At 38.7% G+C, this 26,861-nt stretch overlaps 1 pseudogene; it reads left to right on the top strand.

Annotated features, from left to right (window-relative positions):
- Positions 1 to 306: 306 nt before the first annotated feature.
- Positions 307 to 26,861, top strand: part of LOC138156936 (zinc finger protein RFP-like) — a 43,342-nt pseudogene continuing 16,787 nt past the window's right edge.

Below are 26,861 nucleotides of genomic sequence, written 5' to 3'. Positions count from 1 at the left end.
CCCGGTTGTTTCTACTTTTCCTGTATAAGGCTTGGTTGCAGGTTTGTTTTTTTTGGGGGGGGGGAGGGGGAGGGTTTGTGTGTGTGCATGCAAAATGTACATTAATTAGTGCCTGTGATCTCAAGGGGTGTGTTAAAAGCACTCTGTATCTCTATTTTCTTGGGCAGTATTAGAACCAGAGCTGGAAAACGAGAGGGGTTCTCCAGAATGGTGGGACCCAAACCAAGGCTGGTCATCTAGATGCTTGTTAGTGATAAACATTTCACAATGTTTATGAAAAATCATGTTTGCTTTTTTTAAGGAAGTATGTGTGGGGACTCCAAGCTCAACTCTTACAGCTTACCAAATAGTAAGGTCTGGAGTATTCAGGTAAGTTAACTGAAGATTCCTCTGGAAATGGTTCCAATATTGTATTTTATTTTGTTTTGGTTACTCAACTGCTTGAATACTTGAATAAACCATTCTCCAGAACAAAAATATTAAACATAAAAGATTCACAAAATGCATTAGGCAGCTAGGTGGCATGGTGGATAGTATGCTAGGCCTGGACCTGGAGTCAGGCAGACCTGAATTCAAATCCAGCCTCAGGCACTCACTAGCTGTGTGACCTTGGGCAAGTCACTTATCCTCTGCCTCAGTTTCCTCAACTATAACATGGAGATGACAATAACAGTATTTTCTTCCCATGTTATTGTGAGGATCAAATGAGATAGTATTTATAAAGCACTTAGCACAGTATCTGGCACATAATAGGTGCTATATATTATTAACAGAATGACTTAAACAGGATTCAGTAACTTAGATAACTTAAAATTACTGTTAAAGTATATATAACTTATAACTACTGTTACAATCTGCTGAGAGGCTTGTACTTACACTTTTTCAGAACAAAAAGGAGACTATAAGACTGCTAATTAAGCATTTCACATTTGATCTCAGTTCTGCATCCTCCAAACAAGTCTCAGTACCAATCTGCTGCTAAATGGTCAGGCTTGGACCAACACTCTGGTGATTGGCCATCCTCTCTAAGGTGGAAGCCTCCCTTGCCACCAGTCAGCTCTAGCCTGGTTGACTTCTCAAAAATCACTCTTGTCATGGATGTGTCTGGACTTGGAGGTAACTATTGTCCTAGATGAACATCTACTCAGGAAAGGGAATACAAAGTAGGAAAAAGGAGTCAAAGTGTCAGGTCTCCTGGTTGAACCCATGATCCAAGTAGGAATGGCACCAACTGTCCTGGTGAGTGTAGTTGAGGAGAAAAGCACCATCCTTTCCTCAGCTTGTGAAGACAAGGAGCCTAAAGATAGTGCACACTACCTACCACACTGAAGGGTCAAAGTAAGAGAAACAATCTATCTCTTCTTTCAGTATCTGCCCTTGCCATAGGTTGGGGAAAACACTAAGGGATCATTCAGGACTTTCATATTGAAATGCCAAGTTCTCCCAGAGCTGGGCTATCACATGGCCAGAAACAAGGCCCCAAGCTTCCCATGTGGTCAACTGGAATTAGGAATAGCAATTTTCCTAGGACAATTGAAAAACACTATGCTCCAAGGTACTAAACTCAGTATTCTCTATGCTGCCAAAAGCAATGAAAATACTGTTAAAGTATACCAATTATTAATATTAAACAAATTTCAAGAATAATTATTTTATAGATTTAAACCTTTTAAATTTTAGTGCTATAGGCCAAGCCCTGAGTGTTCTACCCTAGCCGCAGTTTTGTACCAGGTGTTTCAGAAATGCAAAATAAGAGAGAGTATGAGTTTTCATCTATCCCATTCCAAATTTGCAAAATACCAGGAATTAAAACTCAGTTCTATAGATCCAAGCCTATAAAGCCACTCAACAGCTATACTGCCATTCTGGTATCAGAGGAATCATCTTTCTTACTTAAGAATGTTTCCCATAAATCCTCCTCAGAGGAACTACCTAGCATATTGTTGCTATTATGACTATTATTATTGTGTTTTTAATAATATAGTCACCTTGGCCTAAGAAAAGTTGAGATAGGATGTCAGCTGTATTAGTGAGAAGAGCTGAGTTCCTTGACCACTAAACCATCACTGCGAGAATGAAGAGGAAGAGAAAATTTGCAATTTTAGATGTCTCCATCATTCCTCTAACTGGGACTCACACCAGAGACTCTAGGAGTTTTCCATAGATTTTAGCACTGGGAAAAGCCTGCAGTAAATCAACTCTGTCTTTACCAGTTGGTGTTGCTATGGCAATAGGAATGCACTGTGAGCTTTAAAAGATGTAATTTTCTGTGATTCACTGTATATTTTTAGTGATTTTTCTTCCTGTATTATCTCTCTATGGCAATTGTCTATTAATACTGGTCTGAGCCAACACTAGAATAAAAATGGTCAGTTCTCAGAAAAGATGAAAACCTTGGGGATCAATCAGTAAGTACAAGACTGGATGAAGTCAATGGATTTGTGGATGCTCTGAAAGAATGACCAGATTATTAGAAGACAAAATTCATTAATTTGTGTCAGGACAGATCTCAAAAGGAAGGTCTAAGAAAATGAGTCCTGTAGGCTTGCATGGTGAAATTGACTTGGTGTGGGTTGGCTCTAACCTTCATGGGCAAGGCATGTAGGCAGTTATGTAGACTGTGAGGACCAACTCATAAAGCCTCAGGAAACAAAATGTCTTTTGCTGATGGAGAATAAAAACCTTGGACTGGCAAGATTTGAATGGCCTATGACTAAGTTATCTGTAACCAAGGCCCAATTGTTGATGAAAAAGCTTCAGTGACCATCATGAGACCAAACTTAAGGGACCAAATATCACTCATTCTATTCATCTCGCAAGTGTCAGAATGTGGGGGTCTGAATAACTAGCCACTTTCATTCCTATACAATGAGATGAATATTTTAGGAAATAAAGCATAAGATAACCATCCAACAATATTTTATTTATTCAGTGATTTGCAATTCTCTCCTTTTAAAACTGAATATTCTAAGTCTGAAATCATATTGAATAGACTTGAGTTGATCTCTGGCTCTTTCTAGAATGGGCTCATCAAGCCATGTTGTCTGGATAAGCTGGTCTTCTCACTTAAAGAAGGGTTGACAATTTCGAATCATGTCCTCTTGGGTCAGATCTGAGCTGAAGTTTATCTAAGTACACAAACTTTATTATCTATGAAGAATGAGTTCATTAAGCAAATTAATCATGTAAATAAGAATACCAGGAAAATGTTTAACCAAAAAATAGTTTCCAGACACTTTAGTAGGAGTCATTGGCAAACAATTAGTATAATGATTACAAATTAGTATTATATAGTCATAAAAATTTGACTGGAGTTCTGCTTATCATTTACTAACTTGTATAACAACAATAATAATAAAAATAGCAACTGCCTTCAATTACTCACGGGCTTGATATGAATAAAACTATCATTCTTTCTAACTTGATAATTTGACTTTTCGCTCATTCAGATTAGCTTTCCTTTTTTTAAGCCAAGGAGATACAACTATCGCCACAGTGGGGTACCAAGGAAGCATTACCTGTCCTGTAGTGCCCTCTGCTGATAATAATTACATTACAAATTTCCAATACTAAGAATGATGCAGGGACCTAAGAACACATCCTATTAAAAAGAAAACGAAGAATCCTGCCTAACTCCAGAGTGCTACCCATAAATTAGATAAATGGAAGAGGAAGAAGAGATAGGGATGATGTCTCAAATGAGAGCCACAGGAAAGCCCTGCTCCACCTCCCATTGTCACATCATTTTTTGCCTGACTCCTATGGAGCCAAGTGACCTAAATACTCAAAAGGCTGGTCCTACATGTTGAAAGGATGGGTTGGGATAAATAAGGAAAAACATGCACTTCAAGAGAATAGAAGACTACATAACATGGGTAAGGTTGTTTCCCTGTTTATGCCCATAGTTAGGGAAATACAACACTCACAAATGCCTATCCTTTGGGCAGAATATTTAAATTTCAGAAGATGGGAATGTTACTACATGATTAAGAGAGGGCCTTTTGGTTGGTAAAATAAGATGGGACACCCCTAATTTCTGAAGCAGGAAGTTCAAATTCTTCTCATTGAAAATCAAGACCAAAATGGTTCTATTTTAACATTTTAGGTAAATGTTCAAGCAAGTGCCGGCAGCATTTACCCATGCACATTTCTAACTGAGAACTGGACACCAATGATCAATGTTTTGGATACATGGGGAGTCTGCAAACAAGTGTGGCCACCCTTTCACAAGTCCTGGCCTGTGGGATTCTTGTCCACTCTAATCTGATCAACAAGGTTTTGGGAAGAAAGTGTGTTTTTCTTGAATCCCTTTTGGATAAATGTGGAGTTGTCTCACATGTATATTGGGGCCACCTTTGCATCCACAGGAAGACGCTCACACTGCTGGTGCCTCAGTGAGAACATGTCTCAGACTACCAAGAAAATAGTACCTCTGCTTCTAGAATGAATAAATATTCTCACCTTCCTCTGCTACTGACTGAGCCCAGGAAGGTTTCTGGATTTTTTCCCTTTCTGTACTTCCCTGACACACCAGGCTGACCCCTGTGAGTGCCATAGTTAACCCATGTTAGGTGTATCCATGAGCAAGAATACACGAACACTCCTGAGAGATGTCCAAACAAGATTGAGACCAGAGATTGCCAGTCTCCTGCCCAGCCTTCTATCCTGGTCAAAAGTTCATATTACTTTTCCCCTCCCTCCCACTCTTCAAACCTGATCAATATCACCACTGGCACATAAAAGAAGGATTTCAGTGAGTTATTCCAACAAAGACTAGACTGCCTACATCTCTCTTCCTCCCTTCCTTCCAAGTTTCCCTTATCTACTATCCAAAGAAGGTCTTCACAGACCTTTCCTGCCAAAGACTTCCATACCACAGCAATTGAGCTCCTCTCAGAGTCTTGAAGAGTTCAAGGATCTTCTGATATAAGGAAATACATATCTTAATCCCAATTTTTCCTGATTCCACCCCATATTCCTAAGAATGAAGGACACTGATGGCATCTTGGACCCTTAAGATAAACCCTTGACCCTAAAGCATCATCACTTCAACAGAAAAATAATTTGAGTAGGGCAAAACCCAGTATCCACAGTATGTCCTGAGAAAATCATAAATTCCATTATGAGGGTCAGATTAAATTCCAAGATAACTCAATTGAAACCAAATAAATTTGGTTATCCCTAGTTATTTGATCCCTCCCACTATCTCTAGGGTGTGGGGTTCTGTGAGTAGCCACTAAAGAAAAAACTTGCTTAATTATCTATTTTCCCAACAGGCTCAGTGATATGTCTTCCTGGGCCCCAAACTACCTATTCTTCCCTGTTTCTACCACCCACCTATCTCCAATTCCAGTTGTCTGTTTTATCCAAGAAAGTTGCTACTTTCTCTTTAAGACTTATGTTTATAACTCTTCAGGTAAGTCCTCCTCTATAAATGGACCAACCTATCTTTAGCCTTCATATCTTTCCAGAATCCTTTAACAGATGCCAAAATACTGATCCTTATAGTTCTGCAGTGAGGAAAACAGGGTAGAATTAATGATCTCTCTTCTGAGGATAGTAAAAATGAGATATGGAGGAAATTAACTCTGTGGTCCTCCAAGAAAGATGGAGCTGGTAGTAGAACCCAGACTTCCTAAATCCCAGTTCTCAGTATTTTTTAATTGCAGGCCATTTTGGCAAGGCACCAGGTCTATAGCTCACCAATGTAGTACCTGCTTCCACTTGCCACTTCAAATAAAACAAGTTGTTTATTGTGAGATTTTTGCCTGGATAAATAACCATTAGTGTGGCCACAGTTTTTAAATGTTCATTTGGGGAATTTAAAATTTGGAATTGAATCTAAGAGAAACCCTTTTAAGAACAGATAATCTACATTTTTATGTGATTAGAATAGAAATCTCATGAAGGTCCTTGTGTGGACTACCAACATGCCACAGACCATACTATAAAAGCAGTTGTCTTCTTGGACCAGGGCAAACTTTCCAGCTCTAGGTTACAGGGGTAAGTTCCCTTCTCCAGTTTTTATAGCCAAAATTATCCTGTTTCTTTCTTCTTCTTCCTCTTCTTTCGTCTTCTTTTTCTTCTATCTTCTTCTTCTTCCTTCTTCTTCTCTTTCTTCTTCTTCTGTGTGTGTGTGTGTGTGTGTGTGTGTGTGTGTGTGTGTGTGTGTGTGTAGACCCATAATCTTATTATGTAGGAAGCTTTGTGGGAGTGGGGGTGCGGAACACCCAACCAATGTAAATCTGTGACTGTTCTGCAATTTATAGTCTTAGTACTGAGAGATTAGGTGATTCACCTAGGACTTCACAGTCAGTGTCTGTCAGGGGCAGGCCTTGAACCTCAGTTCTCTCTCTAATCCACTATACCATGATTTTCATTTGTCCTCACAAAACTTCTGGGTTTCTATGATTTTTCTAGTTATATTTTTTTGTTGTTCTCTCCCTGCCACCTTCCCCACCTCTTTCAATTCTCATTTCTTATCCAATATTTCACTCCAGACTTTGATTCTTTACTTCCCATTCCCAGTAGTAACTTCCAAGATTTCTATCTTAACTATAGTAAAATCAAGAGATCTTTACACCCTCACCCTGGGGGAAAAAGTAGTTTAGGGACAGGGTTTTTTAAGTGTAAAGGAGGTTCCTTTCCTTCCCTATGCATTCACAGAGATGAAATATTGATGTGGTAACCAAGGAATAACCCAGCAATCCAAGTATGAACACATTTCTCTGAGTCAGAAGGAGCAATTCAGGAGGCTGGAGAGGTCAAAGTTTTTTATACTACTTGCTGTTGTTTGTCCTTTGTCCTCAAGGAAGAAGCTATGACTTCAGGAAGGTGATGCTGTGACATGCAAGTGAATTGGATTCAAGTGTAGGAGGCATGTGCAAAGTCACCAGCCTCACTTTTTCCTCTGGAGCCATCTGGGTCCAATAACAAGGTATAGATCAGGACAATTGGAGATGGCCCTAGCCAACACTTAATTTGTACTCCTGAGTCATACTGTTTGTGTTTATGTTGTTGTCACCAAAGAAACATTATATCCATTAAAAACATTTCTGTCTGGATGCTGTGAAGAAAGTATTTTCTCTAGTATTACACTGGTTTATCGCCATCACTCTCTTGTTCTGATGAAACTCACTCATCTCATTCCATTTTTCTGATCTTAAGCAGAAAATCTCTTCCTCTTGGTGTTTCTTGACCTAAAGAATTGTGAAGTTCTGCCCTGAGGACATACTTACAGGATTGACCTCCAAGGTCTCCTATTAAAGAAAGTGGCTGGTAATACCCACCACTCCACAACACATCCTACCTTCCAGACAACACCATTTTCAAGGGTGGGATGATTGGTCTCGGTTCTGAATAAATTTATTTTGCTTCTCCTTCTTCCATTTAGGGAATTACCTTACTCTTGTGAACCCACACACTTGCCACAGCCCTGCCAGAGTCATTACCAGTCAATGACAGCCTGTACTTTCTCTAATCCAGAGCTATGCCTGCCTCTTCTGAGGCACTGACTTCATGGCTTAAATGATGTAATCAACCATTTCTATCTCAAACAGATCTCCTCTCTGTTACTTCAGTCATATCTCAGATATATCTTTTTTTCTGTTAAATTGAGAACCCACTCTGTCATCAATGATACAGCAAGTTTATCTGCCTGGAATTGTCTCATGCTCTCTATAGGTACCCTACAGAGCTCTCAAAGAAATTATCTCCTTAGTTCTAGTCTCAGAGTCAAAACCTATGATCCTGTGGGAAAAAAGGGTCAATTTGACCGTTCTATAGGATAAAAGCTACTACTAGTCTATAGGAGACCAGATTTACTATAGATGCACTGTGAGATGGTATACTGAGTAACTTGTAATAGTATATCACCATAGGCTAGCTAATATCATATCCATGAAATTGGACCTCAGAGCCCAAGAAATTTCTTTCCAAAGCCAGCATTGCAGTTTCTCAAAGAAACTTCCTTTTGGTACCATGGACAGAGTTCTGCTTCCACAGTCAAAGAACTTGAGTTCAAAACCTGTGACCTTGGACAAGTCACTTAACCTCCACCTCCCTGCCTTCAAATTTTCTCATCTGTAAAATAGGGAAGTGAAAGAGGGTTATCCTCCTTCAAGCTCTAAATTTATGATCCTTTGTAATAGTAATGGAATTTAAAGGTCCTCTGTATTGACTTGGTTGAGTGTTAAAACCCAGAGCTTGTGAATCCCACTTGTGGGACGGACTTGTTGACATGAAAAGAGAGGGCTGAACTGGGAGGAGCTGGTGACATGGATTTAGAGAGGCACAAGCAGACAGAGAGAGGCAGAAGACTTTTTTGGAAGCAGCATCGTGGAAGCAGAGAGATGGAGAGCATTGCTGAGGGCCAGTTCAAGCTGCCCAGGACTTTTGAGAGCTGCCACCCAGAGCAGCCAAGGACTGAGGAGACATGGCTGTGATGCCAGTACTTTGTCTGTCTGTTTTGATGTTGTTTTGCCAGATTCGTTCATTGGTGAAGGACAGTGCCGTTGTTGCAGAGGTCCTGGAACCTTGCTGATGGTTCAGGAGTCCAGAGACTGTTCTGCAGACAGAGAATGAATTGTGTCCACTGGTGAAGGACAGTGCTGTTGTTGGATAGGTCCCGGAACCTTGCTGTTGGTTCAGAAGCTCTGAAGAAGGATTTTCTTGTTATATGTTTAAAGAAATCCTGGAAGAGGGTCTTGCTAATGTTTTCAGGGGTCCTAGGACTGTTCTGCAGACAGAGAATGAATTAATGAAGACACTGGCGATGTATCTTGTGGCTTTGTTAAGCTTTGTCTCCCCAGGAACAAAGATTGCTGAGAGCTTGCCTCGGGTCAAGATGAAGAAAAGACCTCTCTTTGGGTATTAAATGCTGTGACAATATCTTAAGCTTTTTGTAACTCTGGGGTAGATGTCCTATTCAGTTGTGATCCAGGGGTGGGGAACTTTTGACTTTTTTTTTGGTGCTCTGTGACTGACCAAATGAATGTACTTTGTTTATGATTGGAAACTAATCTCCTTTGAGAAGAAGGGCTTTGTGATTGACTAAATGAATGTACTGTCCAGGAGTGGAGTAGTACTTGGTTGAATTACACTTTGTGAATGCTGTATTTTGAATTATTCTGTATTTGGATTTTCTCAGTTCTTAATTTGTCACTGAATAAAATGGAGAGCAGCTATTCTGGTATCTTGAACCTTTGGGAAGTTGCCTTTGCTTGGCATTACATCCTTCCCCTAATCTCCAGAGTTTCATCATGAACTGAAAAAAATAGAGAACTTTTTGCATTTGCGATCACATCCCCTACAGTTTTTCTCCCCCGGTATTCAAGAGCTCATGCAGTTTTATTTGCAGACAGGATTCTTTTCTCCAGCACTAAAGAAAACAAGTCACTGCAGAGTTGCAAAATTAAAACTGCAGAAACTTGCAGGAAAAAGTATTTTTCCTTTGGCTTTGATTCAATGACAGAAAGGTCCTGGGCAGCTTCTCCCTTGGACAAGCTGTTCAAATTACACTTAGGGGCAAGTTGAGAAGAACAATCAGCCAATAGCTTATGTTCTGAGCTGAAGAAAGTGAAACTTTCCCAAGACTATTGTTCCCTTTTCTTTTATAGCAGTGACAAACCTCATATACAGCTGTACCGCTCAAAGAAGTCACTCTGTCCCTTCTGACTTGAATTCTTCCAGCATCCAGTGATCAAAGACTGTGGCAACAAGTTCTACTGGGCCTGCTGTGAAGAAAGGGAGCCTTCACTAATGTCTTGTGCCCTCAGCATAGACAGATCTTCCAGCTTGGGTGCTTCAAGGATTGTCAAGCAGTAGTCATAGGAAATCAGTGGAACCCTTCACCAGACAGATCTCCAAAAATCACCTGAGGACGCTGAAGCTATATTTTGGAAGCAAAGGAGATCCCCCTGCATGGCAAGACCCTTGGCTGAGAAACACAAGTTACATATTATGCTGCCTAGTTATGAAGCCTCCTGTAAGCTACATACAGAGTAAGTATTCTGATTCAGAGAAGAAACTGTCCTTTCATTTGGGGGGACAATTTTGAAGGAATATATGAGAAAGAAAGGAGGGAGACATCTTCAATGGAAACTTGTCTCACAGGCCATACCAGCCTTCAAGGCAGGTAAACTTTCTCCTTACAGAATCACTATAAAATAATTTGAGAGAGAACAACTGCAACAACGATAGTTTCATGAGTCAACCACCTGAACCAATGTAGTATGACTTCCAAGAATGGTCATCAGGGAAAGGAATGGGTAGTTCAGATTGTAATCCAACCTGGTTACAGAGCTGCAAAAAACCATAAGTTCATTCTGTAAAGTTTCCAAGGAAAGGATGGTTTGTTTTACAGCATGATTATACTAGTTATATTTTTCCATTAGAAACCAGACAGAAAAATATCTTTCTTTATGCTTGTTCAGCAACAATAGAGTTGCATGGACAGAGTACTAAACCCTTTAAGGAATCAGGCAGACACTTTCTTCCCAGATTCACAATTTGATATGTTTTATGACCACAGGATGTTAACTTCATCTTCTTTCCTCTTATGGTAAATTCTCTTTGCCTCCATCAAGACAGGGGTCTGCAAATCACTTGGAAATCATGAAAACTTAATGTGAAGTACTCCACTGGTACCTGGGAGTCTTTCTACAACCTGATCCAACTCCATCAAACTACATTATACATGAACCAGCACAGAAATGAAATTTGCCCAGTACAGCTTCCTCAGTCCTGCTCCTAGTGGGTAGAAGGTTGCAGAGGTCACAATGCCATTTTTGTGGTCTCAGGACTTAGACATGATGCTACATATACCAGATGTGGAGTGACATATACCGATATCTCAGGACCCCTCTTCTTTATATGGATACACTCTGCTATACAGTCTTTCACCCAGGGGAGTGAGAGGGGCGGTTTAGAGACATCATCAGTAATACATGGCTGGCTCCTCTTATATACAGTTAAAATGGTATGATTTTTTTAAATGCTAAAAGTTCTACCCTGCTCCCAAGTTTTTCTCCTACTAAAAGTCCTACCAGTACAGTTACTCCTCAGGATAATTCTCTGTTAAATGCAAAACATGTTGTCAGGAGATGTGTTAGTTAACCTATTAGAAATAATTATAAATATTAGCTGGTGCCTCTGAGAAAGAGGTAGGACAGGTCAATTCTGAATGGAGAGAAAGGGACTGGGAAAGTATATGATTGCTTCCAAGGATGGCTAGTCTTAGATATGGGTCAGTAGATTAGTGCGCTGCAGTAAGAAGCTATGTGAAATGAGAAATAGAAGGGTCATTGTATACCTTGGGGCAATGAAAAAGGGGGAATGGGGAGGGCCCCAAGGTATCTTCTGCTTACATCACAAGTTGTTTTGGTCACCCTCCCAAAAGAATTACCACAATGACACCTCATTCCTGCAAGAGTTGGTACCAGCACTCCACTCATCACATTCACCAGCATCTTCTGTCCTTCACCAGCGTACCAAAAGAATACGGGACAGGACCTTAAACCACTAGTAAAAGGTTGCCAATGCATCTTTTGTATCACCCCAGCCCTTCAAAGTAATGTTCCCCAGGCCTTTATTCTCAGAACCTCCCATTCCCTACTAGCTACTCTTTTAAATTGAGATGCATGATTGTAGCAGTGTAGAACAGTGGAAAGACCACTGGCCTAGGAAGCCAGGGCACAAAGATTCAGCTCTTCCATTCAGCTGTGTGACTTCAGTCAAGTCACTTCCTCTAGCTAGGACTATTTTGTCATCTGTGGAATGAGGAGTGTAGACTAGATGATCTCTAAAATTCCTTCTAGCTCTATGATTATATATGATCATGTACTTACTTTAAACTGAATATAAGTTGAGGCCAGTGAGCAGCACCCTGGCTTTTAGAAGTTCTCAAAGTTGAAAATAGACTCCTAATTCATCTTTGTTTCTTTAGGAAAAAATTGAAAACCCTTTGGAGATGGTGAAGAAAAAGAGGGATACTGTTTTGGAACTTGAAGTCAGAGGAGTAAGGAAGAGCCAGGAACTACTGGTAGGAAGAGGGCATGGCTTCTCAGTTGGTTTTCTCAGACACTCATCCTTAGTACAGTAGTGAGTAGCATGTGATCTCCAGGAAGAGAATTAATTATGCTTGGTAAAAAGTTCCTCCTAGTTTTACATGAAGTTGTTAAATTTATTTGAATAAACATTTGTCAAATATATATATCATATCTTTTTATATTTAAAAAATTTTAAATAATCAGCAATTTAAATACTTCAATGTACAGAAAAGAATAAGAGGTTTGCATAAAGACACTATGATCTTGCATATAAAGTTTGTTTTTTAACTTTATCTGTCTTTTTTTGTTTTCTTATGTGCATTTAAAAATGTTTTGGTTTTTTGTGTGTATTCACCCACCTCCTATTGACTTCCCCAAGTAGAAGCCTTCTCTTTTAATAAATTATATATAGTTCAGCAAAACACATCAATATAATTACCATATCTCAGAATTGTGGATTATTACATATTATGTATATGATGTTATATTGAAACATTATATACATATATTTGTTGTTGTTATTTAGTCATTTTCTTCACTTCTTACTCTGTGATTCCATTTGAAGTTTTCTTGGAAGATCCTAGAGAGGTTTTCCATTTCCTTCTCCAATATACATATATATGATATATAATTAATTGCTTATATATTACATATAATACATATTATATGTTACTAATTATTCTTCAAGTCCCTTCTCAAGAAGTGAGAAGTGTTTTCATGAAATAATGATAGTTTGCTTGCTTTGATCAAAACTGAGGCTTTTCAAACTATTGTTATAGCATCAACTGTTCTAGTCCTGTTCATTTCATTCTGCAGCAGTTTGTTCAAAAATTTCCATCTTTCTCTGAATCTATCATATTTTTCATTTCTTATGGTACAATGATACTCTTATTACATTCTTATACTATAATTTGTTTAGTCATTCCCCAATTATTTGGCACATATTTTGTTTTTAGTTGTTTGCTATAACAAAAAGTGTCATTGGAAAAATTCTTGTACATGTAGGTCCTTTCTCTTTATCCTAGAGTGGCATCACTGGGTCAAAGGTTAAATACAGTTTAGTGACTTAACAGAAGTACATTAACATGACTTTTCTCTTATATCCCTTCCATTCATTGTTCTCTCTTGTCATCTTTGCCAAGCTGATGAGTACAAAATGAAAACCTCAGAATTGTTTTAACTTGCATTTCTCTAATTATTTTCTAATTAAGTATTTTTCATGTTTATTTATGGGTATTTCTTTACTTTAGAACTGACTTTTCATATCTTTTGGCCATTTATCTAATGAGGATTGGTTCATGTTCTTCTGTCTTTGTATCAATTCTTTATATAAGTTAAATATTAAACCTTTATCAGAGAAATTGGCTGAGTTTTTCCTAGCTGTCCCACTTATATTTATAAATGCATTTATTTTGCTTGTGCTAAAGCTTTTCAATTTTATGTAATCAAAATTTTCTATCTTTTTTTACCTATCCCTTGTTTAGGCAAACATTCTTTCATCCATAGTTGTAAAAGATAGCTATTTCCCTTCTCCTTGATATTTTTTTTATGATAGGAGCTTTTGTATATGGGATGGATATTTCTTCAGAAACTACAGTTTGGGTCTTGGATCGGGCCGGAATCAAGATGGTGGAGTAGAAACAGGGCTTCCGCACAGCTCCGGCTCCCACCTCCTCCAATTCATGTAAAAAATGACTCTAGACAAACTGTGGAGCTACAGAACCCACAAAATGACACAGAGAAGCTAACCTCCCACTAAGGACAGCCCTGCAGGCCAGCAGGAAGCAGCCAGCACAGCACTCTGGGAGCAGAGCTCAGCCCCGCATGAGCCAGAGGTTTTAACCTCAGGGAGGCCTGACCAGCCACAGGCTGGAGGGACTTCAGATCACCAGCAGCTGTGGCAGTTTCTAGAATTATCAACCCATAGATGCCAAAGACAAAGTGAGAGGTCAGTGCAGTGTGGACTTTGGGAACAGGGAATTCAGGAATGCGGTCTGGCCTTTGCCCCTGGGGCGAGAAGCAGCTGAGGCTCCATGGCTGTACATCCACCCACCACATGGCTTCTTCAAAGCTCCTGTAGAAGCTTGTAGGGGGACCAAGCAACCAGTCTGAGGGGTAATCACTCTTGCTTTAACCTGCTTGGATCTGGATTGCTGTTTAGGGTGGAGGTACTGGGGTGCGTGACCAGTATGCCAAAGCATGTGGAGGCTTCAGAGAGGGCAGCCAACTAATACCTTTGGCAGCTGAGAAAACCCCAGCATTAGGGATAAAGCTCCCATTTCTGGTAGCAGAGTTCTACTGTGGCAAAAGGCTCAAAAGTCAAGTAATTGAGTGGCAACATGAGCAAGCAAAGGAAGCAAAGCAAACAGAGCAATCCAACTTTACACTCCTATTTTGGGGACAAAAAGGATCAAAGCATGGAACAGGAGGAAGACAGCAAAGTCAGAACTCCAGCACCAGAAGCTTCCAAGAAAAGAATAAGCTGCTTACACACCATAGAGGAGCTTAAGAAGGATTTTGAAAACCAAATAAGAGAAGTGGAGGAAAAATTGAAAGAGAAATGAGAATGATGCAAGAAAATTGTAAAATGAGAGTCAACAACCTGATTGAAGAAAATAACACCTTAAAACATAAGCTAACTCAAATGGCAAAAGAGGCTCAAAAAGCCAATGAAGAGAAGAATGACTTAAAAAGCTGAATTTGCCAGATGGAAAAAGAACCTCAAAAGCTCACTGAAGAGAATCATTCCTTCAGAATTAGATTGGAGCAAATGGAAGCTAGTGACTTTATGAGAAATCAAGATACTATTAAACAGATCCAAATAAATGAAAGAATAGAAGGCAGTGTGAAATATCTCATGGGAAAAACCACTGACCTGGAAAATAGATCCAGGAGAGATAATTTGAAAATCATTGGACTACCTGAAATGATCAAAAAAAAGAACCTAGAGGGGTAGCCAGGTGGCTCAGCGAGTAAGAACACCGGCTCCAGTGTTGGGATGACCTGGAGATCGAATCCTGGGCTCAGACACTCAGCACCACACCCAGAAATAACTGGCCGTGTAAACTTGAGCAAGTTACTTAGCCCTGATTGCTTAAAAAAAAAAAAGAACCTAGAAATCATCCTTCAAGAAATTCTCAAAGAAAATTGCCCTGATGTTTTAGAACCAGAGGGCAAAATAGAGGTTGAAAGAATCCACCAAACACCTCCAGAGAAAGATCCCAAAAAGAAAACTCCTAGGAATATTATAACCAGGTTCCAGAGTTCCCAGATCAAGGAGAAAATATTACAAGCAGCCAGGAAGAAACAATTTCAATATTGTGGAAACACAATCAGGATAACACAGGACCTGGCAGCTTTTACACTCAGGGATCAAAGGGCTTGGAATATAATATTCTGGAGGTCAAAGGAACTGGGATTAAAACCAAGAATCACCTACCCAGCAAAACTGAGTATCATGTTTCAGGGGAAAATATGGTCTTTCAATGGAATAGAGGACTTTGAAGCATTCTTGATAAAAAAAACAGAGTTGAATAGAAAATTTGACACAGATACAAGAAGCAAGAGAAGCATGAGAAGGCAAACAGGGAAAAGAAATCATAAGAAACTTATCAAGCTGAACTACTTACATTCCTACATGGAAAAACAATAATTGTAAATTATGAAACTTTTCTCAGTATGAGAATAGGGAATAGTATAATAGTTGAAGGGAATAGGAATGTATACATATATATATATATATATATGTATGTATGTATATATAGGAGGGTATATGGGTATATGAATACATATGTGAGTGTGTGTATATATGTGTACAGGTATACATAGACAGAGGGCACAGGACCAATTGAATAGGAAGGGATGATACTTAAAAGGTGAAATTAAGAGGTGAGAGAGAAATATAATGAGAGGAGATGGAGAGAGGCAGAATGGGATAAATTATCTCATTTAGAAGAAGCAAGGGAAAGTTGTTACAATGGAGGGGAAGAAGAGTAAGGCAAAAGGGAATGAGTCAACCTTATTCTCATTGAATTTGGCTTAGGGAGGGAATGACACACACACTAAATAGGGTATCTTACCCTACAGGAGAGTAGAGGGGAAGGGAAAGAGAGGGGGGATAATGGGAGGGAGGGCAGGCTGGGGGAGAGGGAAGTTGGGAAGCACCCACTTTTGAAAAGGGACAGGATCAAAGTAGAGAATAGAACAAGTGGGGGGGATAGGATGGAGGAAAATATAGACAGTCTTTCACAATATATTCATTAAGGAAATATTTTACATAGCTACACATGTAAAAGCTATATTGAATTGCTTATCTTCCTAGTGAGGGTGGGTGACAAGGGAGGAAGGGAAAGAATCTGGAATCCAAAGTTTTAAAATCAAATGTTTAAAAATATATATGCATATTATTATTATTATTTTACATGTAACTGGGAAATGAGATATACAGGCACTGGGGCATAGAGATCCACCATGCCCTACTGGAAAGTCGGAGGGGGAATAGGGGAAGATATGGGAGAGAGCAGTTTGGGGGAGGGGATATTCAGTGGGATCGCTGTTTTGGGGTGGTGGGTAGGGAAAAACAGGGAGAAAATTTGTAACTCAAAATCTTGTGGAAATGAATGATGTAAATTAAAAAATAAAAAAGAGAGGAAAAGAAAAAAAAGAAACTACAGTTTTGCTTGCTTCATTCTCAGTTTACTCACTCTTAGACTATTCTACCTCCTAGGCAGCCTTGCCCCAGCACAAGTATTTACCCCAACCTTTACAGACTCCTCTTTATGTATTATCTTTCCCATTATAACATAAGCTCCTTAAGAAGAGGGACAATCCTTCTTTCTTGTATTTGAATCACTAGTACTTGCATAGTATATTACCTATGGTTGGAGTGGGTCATATATCCACTTGGAGTTTATTGTGCTATATGATTTAAGATACTGATCTAAAGATAATTTCTATCTGACTACTTTCCAGTTTTCTAAGCAGATTTTTGTTTGTTTTACTATGGAGGCATAACCCTAGTAGTTGGTCTCCTTGGGTTTATTGAACACAATGTTGTTTTCAATTATTTTTGAGTTTTGTTTACCTAAATCTGTTCTACTGATCAACTTTACTATTTTTTAATCAGTACCAAATGTTTTGATTGATAACTGCTTTGTAGTATAGTTTGAAATCAGATATTGCTAAGCCCCCTTAATTTTTACCTTTTAAAAAAATTATTCTCTTTAGAGTCTTGGCATTTTGTTCTTCCAGACTAATTTTGCTATTATTTTGTAGTTATATAAAGTAACCCATTGGCACTCTGATTAGTATTATATTTAACCTGTAAATTAACTTAGATAGTATTATAGTTTATAATACATTTGCATAGTATACAGATTAAGAATTACTATTTCTCAGGGGCGGCTAGGTTACGCAGTGAATAAAGTGCCATCCCCAGAGTCAGGAAGACCCCAGTTCGGTTCGGGCCTCAGACACTTACCACCCACACAAAAAAACTAGCCGTGTAACCTTGGGCAAGTTACTTAACCCCAAGTGCCTTCCAAAAGGCAGGAAAAAAAAGAATTACTATTTCTCCCTTTATTTGTCTTCTTATTTCTGTAAAGAGTGTTCTTAGTTGTATACAGCTAAGTCCTGGGTGTTTTTTTTTTTTTAATAGACTTTCTTTTTTTTATCTCTTACTGCTAGGTTTTGTTAGATACACAGAAATTTTGACAATTTTTGGCAGTTTATTTTGGCAAGTTATTGGATATAATTTTTGGTCGACTCTCTAGAATTCTCTAGGTTAATAATCTTATCATCTGCAAATAGCAATGATTTTGTTTTCTTATTACCAACATTTATGATTTCGATTTCTTTTTCTTGGATTACTGCTCTAGCTAGCATTTTTACTGGTAACTATAGATATCCTTGCTTTACCCTTCACCTCTAGTTTTCTCCATTGCAAATAATTCTAGTTTTTGTTTTTCAATAGGTAGTTTACTATATAAAAGAAAGATCAATTTATTCCTATGTTTTCTAATGTTTCTAATATAGATAAGTGTATTTTGTCAAAAGCTTTTTCTGTATCTATTGATATTATCATGTGATTTTTATTTTTATTTTCTGCTATTTCTATGGTCATATTATAGTTACAGTTTTCCCAATGCTGAACCAAATCTATATATCCAGAATTTCTCTTTTTCCTTTGTTCAAATCCTCATCATTAAAACGATAGTTATTTCTACCTGGATGTCCCCTAAGGCATCTTAAGTTCAATATGTCCAAAATAGAACTTATTATCTTCTCCCCAACTTTAACTCATTTTTTCCCACTTCGATTCATGATATAACCATACCTCCAGGTACTCAGGTTCACAACCCTGAACCATCCTTGATTCTTCATGTTTCCTCATCCTCCATATCCAATAAGTTGCCAAGTTCTATCAATTAATTCTGCATCTACAACATCTCTCCTGTAAGCCCTCTCCATCCTCCACTCACAGAGCTATAACTCTAGTTCAGGCCCTCCTTTTCCCTCATCTAAAGGGTTTTCCAATAGCTTCCTAATTGATCTTCCTGCTTCTAGTCCTCTTCTCTCTCCAAACCATCCTCCACACAGGTGTTAAACTGATATTCCTAAAGTGCATTTCTGACCAAGACTCCTCTGCTCCAGAAGCTTGTGACCTCTAGTGAAAAACACAAATTCCTCTGTTTGATATTCAAACACTTATGCATTAGTTTCTCTCATATACTCTACTACATAACAGCCAAACTGACCTACTTGTTGTCTTTTGTATACAACACATCATCTCTTCATGCACAGGCTATGCCAAATGCTAGGAATGCTCTCCCTCTACATCTCTGCCTCAAAGAATACTGAGCTTCCTTTAAAGCAGAACTCAGCTGCCTTCATGCATAGTGTTTCCCACTACAAGATGTAAGACCCTTGATGGCAGGGACATTTTGTTTTTTGTTGCTATGCCCCATGCCTTGCACATAAAAGACATTGAATGCTAACTGAATTAAATAAAACTCATTATATTCAAGGAACTGTGATAGATGCTGTGAATACAAAAACAAAACACACAAACAACATAGTTGACTCTTTCTTCAAGGGCTACATAAATATTCTTCTGCCATATTCCTCCCTAGAAGAGCCTGCTGGCCAGTAATGTTTATTAAAGGCTTGATCTATGCTGGTAAAGAGAAAGAATAATGAGAAGGCTATACATGATGAGAATGAGTTTGTAGTCTAATGAAGAAAACAGTAGTATCCCTGAAAAAGACAATTTTAAAATATGTATAAGCAAGTGCAAACCAACACAAGTAGTTTGGAAATACAAAAATATTTGTATATTGCACTTTTCTGCTCATCTGATAGTACCCAAACCCACTTTTGCCTTTGGAAAACTTTTGGTCTACATTTTCACAGCCTCATGCTCATTCATCATTTTGAGTCTTCCATCAATTTCCACTAGCTCCCATGTAAACAAAGTATATTCAGACAACTTCTCCCCTTTTACTGATATAGAAACACCATTTAGTGTCAAAAAAGGGCAACTCCAGAGTATTTATGGAATAAGGAAAATCTGACATACAGTGCAGCTTGAACACAATATACTGAAAAACAGAGGCTGTAGTATATGTGTGTGTATGTGTACAAGCACACACGCATATGCGTATAATGATAGGTGTATGAGATTAGATAAAAAAGAGTCTGAGAATCATAGTAGACTTTGGTAAAGAATGAGTTCTCTGGGAAATTATTGTTACCTTAATTGTTATTTGGTTAATATTAACTTTGCTCAGCATGACTGACTTCATCTTTAGGCAGGCACAAAACCATACCTAAGTATCTGATTTGGTGCAAATGTACACAAAGTTCCTATATAGGCACTGAATAAATAGTGATTGATGAGTATATTTTTTTAAAAGGTCAAATGCACACTCAGTACCATACAAACCCAAGTTCTAAAGACTAATTCAGACACAGTGATGTTCATTAATAAGTTCTTAAAAACTCTTTCTACTCCTGTCCACTAAACAACCACAGTGTGATAATAGTGGAAATATCACTGGATTAAGATTAATCATCATTTTAGTTACCCCAGCTTAGAAAACCTAGACATTCATGACCCTTCCTTGTTCTTCATCCTTACTTCCTCCTCCCCACCCCTCGACTCTACCAATATAGAATCAGTTGCCAAGTCTTGTCAATTTTGCATCTACAACATACATCTTTCTTCTGTCCACTCACATCGTCACCACCTTAGTTCAAGGCCATATCACCTCTTTCTTGTCAAAACTCAAATAGAAACTGGGGTTACCACTCCATACATGAGGATCATGTTGACTTAGTCTTAAAATATAGTATTATCTATGCTGTATTGTATTTTTATTCATCTTGTTAAATATTTCCCAATTACATTTAATCTGGCTTGGCCACACCTAAGGAGTGTTGTGGGCTGCATGTGGCAGCCTGCTGGACACCTCCACTTCAGACTACTGCAATGGCTCCCATAATCTCCCCTTCCCAATGTATCCTCCACAAACCTGAGCCTTCTCTGCCTCAGTTCTCCTTAAAGCACAAAGCTGGCCTTGTTACTCCTGTACTCATGAGCTCTCAGAGCTCCCTTGTGGCTTATAGGGTAAAAGAGAAAATTCTGACTCAGCTTGGTATTTCAAAGTCCATTGCCCACCTTATGAGATTTATGTAACATTGTGCCCCCTCAGGAAGAGGGAGCCCATTACTTCCTGAAGCAACCTATTCCAGTTTTGAACAGCACTAACTGTTCAAAGCTGGAGAGGTTTTCCTGATATCAAGCCTTACACATGCCTCTTGTAACTTCTAAAACACAGCTTCTGGGGATGGTGAGGTGGACCAGTGAATAGAGCTCCAGCCCTGGAGTCAGAAGGACCTGAGTTCAAATCCAGCCTCAGACACATAACACAAAACTAGCCATGTGACCTTGGGCAAGTCACTTAACCCCAACTGCCCTGCCTTCCCCCCTCCAAAAACAAACAAAAAAAAGAATTTAAAGCAACTTCTGGTTCTACAGTCTTCTGGGGACAAGCAGAAAAAGTCCAATTCCTCCTACACATGAATGACAGCTCTTCAAATATCTGAACATAACTATCACCCTTGATGGTGACTTAATGCCAGCCCTGAGTATGTTCTTCTCCAGGATAAACATCCTCAAATCCTTCACCTAGCCTTACATGACAGGGAAGTAGGCCTTTGCCATCTAAAATCTCCATGAATGCATGTCAGTTTTGTCTTTGCATCCCCAAACACCTCTCAGGTCAACAAGCATCAAGTAACTGCTGTGTCTCAGGCACCATGCTAAGTCTGGAGGACACCAAAAAAAAAAAAGGCAAAAACAGTCCTTGCTCTAGATATCACAACCTAATGATTAAATGAACTGGACAGGAAGTAAGTAACCTAGAAGCTACTCCTAGTGTTGCCATTAACTGCATGATTTGGGGCAGATTACTTTTCTGACCTTCATTTGCCCATTTTGACAAATGAGGAAGTTAAACTAAATGGAATCAGGTAGACTTCAGCACAAATCTAGCCTCAGACACTTACCAGATGTGTGACCCTCGGCAAATCACTTTATCTCTGCCTTAGTTTCCTCATCTGTAAAATAGGGGTGATAATAGTACCTATCTCCCCAGTTTGTTGTAAGGATCACATAAGATGATATTTGTAAAGTGCTAAGCAGAGTACCTGACACATAGTAAGCATTATCTACAAGTTAGGAGCACACACACACACACATATATATATAGAAAATTGTATGACTAATATATATCAAGTGCCTATTATATGTAAAACACTATGCTAAAGTCTAGGACTACAGAGAGATAGGATCTGCTCCCTGAACTTAGGGAGTTTGTAATATAATGCATTTTAAATTAAATTGTAATCCCATGTTGGCAGCAGGAAGACTAGGATCTATACCTTTTCTCAATTGTAAGAAAAGATGTAAGCCCTGGGAACTTCAGAGCTCCAAATGGCCCTCCCTGTAGAGAGGGTCCAGGCCTACAGAGCTACAGATGCACACATGGTGGGAGCTGATAGCAAGAAAAGGAGACCTACCTGCATGGGCAATAGGATCAAATACACTTATGAGCAGGAGACATTTGCCTGCTTTGTTGATGTATGTTGTTCAAAAGTGGAAGGGATTAGTTGCTAGCAGGCTTCTATTGCCAGCAAGAAATAATGTAGTGTAGTGAAAGATATAATGGGGAGCAGCTAGGTGGTACAGTGAATAGAGCACCGGCCCTGGAGTCAGGAGTTCAAATCTAGCCTCAGACACTTAACACAAAAAACTAGCCATGTGACCTTGGGCAAGTTACAACCCCAATTGCCCCTCCAAAAAGCAAAAAAGAAAAAGAAAGACATAATGGAAAGACCCTTTTAAAACAAATATTTAGTCATTTGTATCCTTAGAACATTGTGTGACACATAATAGGCACTTAACAAATAGTTGCTGATTGATCTTCCTGGACAGAATTTGCTGTTTTCCTGAATGTGTCTGTCTCTCTGTGTCTGGGACCTGGGAAATTTATCAGTCCTTTACTTCCTCCACATTCTCTTGCCATCATAATCCTCTGAGGCTCATGCTCTTTTTAAACCTGTTTTATTTACTCTCCATGCTTTCATAATGAGTTGTATTTCCAAATAAAGATAAGTTTATTTTTACTGCATTGTGAGCAAAGTTGTTATAGAGGCCTGAATAAGAGGAAAATGAAGGGTGGAAAGAGCACAAGTGACTCTGTGAGACCAATTTCCCTGCACACCAAAAGACGATATTAAGTTCCCTGCTGACAGAGACCTCAAAAGAAATCGCTTATTATTTGATTAAAGTGTCACTTTTTACCTCCATTAGTACAACTAATCAGCAAGTGATTTATAAACAGTCCCAGACTTATAAACACCATACTTCTACACAGTCACTTATAAATGAACCTAATTAGTAGATGATAGAAATAGTGTGGATATAGTCTACCTAGATTTTAAGAAAGATTTAGATAAAGTATCTCATGCTACTCTTGTGGAAAAGATGGAGAGATACTGATTAAACAATAATACAACCAGATACATAAAAAACTGGTCAGATGGCCAGACTTGAAGTTGTGGTTAATGGTTTAGTGTCAACATGACAGGTCTCCAGTGGCTTACCCTAAGGGATCTGTGCTGGGCCTTTTCTGTTTAACATTTTTTGGGGGCTTTTTGGAGGTGGAAGGCAGGGCAATTGGGGTTAAGTGACTTGCCCAAGGTCACATGGCTAGTGTTAAGTGTCTGAGGCTGGGATCTGAATTCAGGTCCTCCTGACTGCAGGAGTCTATTCACTGTGCCACCCAGCTGCCCCATCTGTTTAACTTTTTTTTTTTTATCAATTAAGTATATAAAGGCATAAGTAGTATGTTTATCAAATTTGCAGATGAAATAAATCTGGGAGTGATAGCTAATATAGTGGATGACAGAATCAATCAGGATTCAAAAGGAGCTTGACAGGCTAAGGGCATTAGACTGAATTTAATAATGTGAAATTTAATAGAGATAAATGTAAAGTCTTGCACTTGGGTACAAATAATTAACTTCCTAAGTACAATAAGATTGGGGAAGCATTGGGGAAGAAATCAGGTCTGGACCAAAAACAAACAAACAAAACCCTTGTAATAGCAATGAAATTTGTACTTAGCACCTAGTTTCAAATTAATTATATCAAGCCTCTGTTAAGAAACAGAAAGTATGAACCCCTGTTGCTGATGTAACAGGAAGGAGCTGAACAGGGAGGAGCTAATACCATATATAAAGAAAAGCCCCAGCTGGGAGAGTCAGAACTTCTTGGGGCAAGCATCATGGAGGCAGAGCAGCTAATGCAGGAGAGAGAGAGAGAGAGAGAGAGAGAGAGAGAGAGAGAGAGAGAGAGTTTCTCTCAGTCAGTGAGCATCTGGAGGCAGGGCTGCTACTGCTGGACTGAAGACTGAACTGAGAATTGAAAAGAACTGAGAAGAGAAATGAGAATTGAGAAGTGAGACGGAATTTCTTGGAGCAAGCTACGTGGAGGCTAGAGAAAGTGATTTTGATTTTGAGAATGGAGCTTATGGTGGTGGAGCTTCTTCTGAGAGCCAGCCAAACTCCTGCTGAGAGCTGCCGAAGACTTTCAAGGGTCAGCCAGAGCTGCCAGAGGAAGCATGACTGTGGTGTCAGTACCTTGTCTCTCTGTTTTGGGTCTATGTTGATTTCACAGGCAGAAAGTGAATTGAGATGATAGTGCCAGCCATGTGTGTGAATAGTGTTGTAATTCTGCTAAGCATGATGTGTTGTAGATATTGTTGTGGCTTCCCAAGAACAGAAACTATGAAGGACTTGAGGTAGACTGGACACTGTGAGCTTCAGTATGGGTCAGGAACTGCATGGAGAGCTGGACAAGGAACTGGGAGCTGTCTGCCTTTGAACTCAGGTGGCAGTTGGTTAGATTTGGGCAGGAGCTGGGACCATGAAAGAGGACCCATGGAAGCTGAGAGCCTGCTTGGAGTCAAGATGAAAAGACCTCTCCCTACGTATTTAATGCTGAATGATGAAATTGTAACTTACTTGTGACCTAGGGGTGGATGGCCTTTGTACTTTCCACTACCCCTTAAGAGGGTACTGAGTAGTGACTGATGAAATTGTAACTTAATTGCATTCCATGGATGGAGGACTTTGACTTTTGTACTTTGTGATTGAATTAAGGACTTTGTGATTGACTAAATGAATGTACTTTGTTTAAAACTATGTGACCACTTTGGTGAAAACTATGTGGCTATTTTAGTGACAAGTTGTAACATTGTAAATGCTGTACCTTGATTTTCTTTGAATGTTTTATCTTAGGCTGTTACGGAATAAATAGAGAGTTTACTATACTGTGTAATCAGAGCCTTAAAAGCTGTTCACAGCAGCAGTCCTCTGGAAAGCTGGTCATGCTTGGCTTTACAACCTTCAATAAACAATTATAACTCACATTTATCTACTAATTAAAGGTTTATAAATTAGCAACCTTGTTATGTAGTCATACCCCATTTTACAGAGTAAAAGGCAACTTTAAAATTACTGTTTTTGCCTTTCTTTGTATACTCATCAATTTGCACAGTGCCTGATACTTAAGTATTTAATAAGTGTTTATTGACTATTGACTGACTTTTTAAATAAGGAAGAGTATGTTAAGATCATAAAAAATCCAGATCTATATTTCTAATAACCTCCTGCTTATTCAGAGAAGCAGGGAGATTTATGCACAATGGAGGTGTTCACCAGTGACATGAATTATGTTCTCTGTACAACATTTAACCTTTAGAAGGTGAGGTCTTCCAGATGCTCCTTTTTGCAGATGTTATTGTCATGAATTTATGAAATTCCTAAAAGTTATTTAATGATCCTCCTTATTGAAATTTATGATTACTCAAAAGAAGTTGACTTTTCACATAGGAAAAACTAAATAGGTGAAAAATACTTTTTGTATAAACAATGAAATGTAATTGGTTCAGTTCACTGAGCTGGAATATTAGTACATATACCTAGGACAGACACTGGGTCTAGAAGTGAAGAGAAAGAAGAAAGTGAGCTGGATTGCATTTAAAAAACTCTGCAGTGCTTTTAATGAGACCAAGCTGCAGTACAAAAATTTGTGTCTTTATTAATTAGTTAATTTTTAAAGACCAATCTTTTAAACACAAATGTTCTTTAGCAATTCTATATGGTTACAAATCTTGGAACACCACAATCTCCAAAAGATTTTATTCTCAAGGATGCTTCCCATCCTTCCTGAGCCCACTTCTTCTGTCGAATTTTAGGCCATGGGATATGCTGCCTTTCTATGTAATAGCCTAAAATTGTGACATTATATTGTCATATTTCCATTCTTTGTTTAAAAATTAATATATGTATTAATATAAATAGTTGTTCAGAGTGGGCCTAACTCAGGTCAGTCTTCTATTCATTTAGGTTTAATTTAGGGATGAAATGAGTTATTCATTTTACAATTAACAAAAAGAGTAAGTTTACTTAGCCATAATAATATAGAAAGGATATTCAATGCAATAAGGATACTCCAGTATTTAGCTTAGGTGGAAACAGCTCTTCTTTGTCTCTATGTGGAAACATATCTGGTCATCAGGGCAGGGTGTGATGGTCTTGAGATATACATCAAGTCTGAAGGGCCTTGACCCCAATTGGGTAGGTCTTTTATGTATTTAGGGGACTAATATTTTTGTAGGTTATCAGGAAGATGGCCAGGGATGGTACAGCATGAGTTTTAGCCTCCTGGGACAATCCAGTCCTAGGAACAACATTATTGATTTTCAGGGGAGGACTGGCCTATTTCCTGATGGAGGTTGGGATGGGGGGACTATCCCAATGGTTTAAACATTTTTCTCTTTATTAAGTTAAGGTAACATTCACCATCATTGTTTGAAAAACAATGGGCTCCTTGTACAAACAGAGCCAATGCAACCAAAATTAGGAGGGAAGCAGAAAACTGGGAAAGAATTTTTACAGCTAGTATCCCTGATAAAGGCCTCATTTCTAAAATATAGAGAGAACTGAGTCAAATTTACAAGAATACAAGTCATTCCCAAATTGGCAAATGGTCAGAGGATATGAACAGGCAGTTTTCAGAGGAAAGAAATTAAAGCTATCTATAGTATTAACCTTTATAAAGTTTGGTTAAAGGAGACAACAGGCCAGGTGACATACAGTTACAGCATTTATTCCCGTAAGACTAGCGAACTTGTACAAGGAGTTAGATGCTAGGTTCTAAGTGCTGAACAAAAGAATGAGAAAGCT

The sequence above is a fragment of the Petaurus breviceps genome, unplaced genomic scaffold (genome assembly GCF_028583685.1).
Source record: "Petaurus breviceps papuanus isolate PSGF00001 unplaced genomic scaffold, PetGlider_PUasm1.0 164, whole genome shotgun sequence".
NCBI lineage: Eukaryota > Metazoa > Chordata > Mammalia > Diprotodontia > Petauridae > Petaurus > Petaurus breviceps.
The sequence above is the reverse complement of the archived record's forward strand: the minus strand, read 5'-3'. Positions and strand labels throughout refer to the sequence as shown.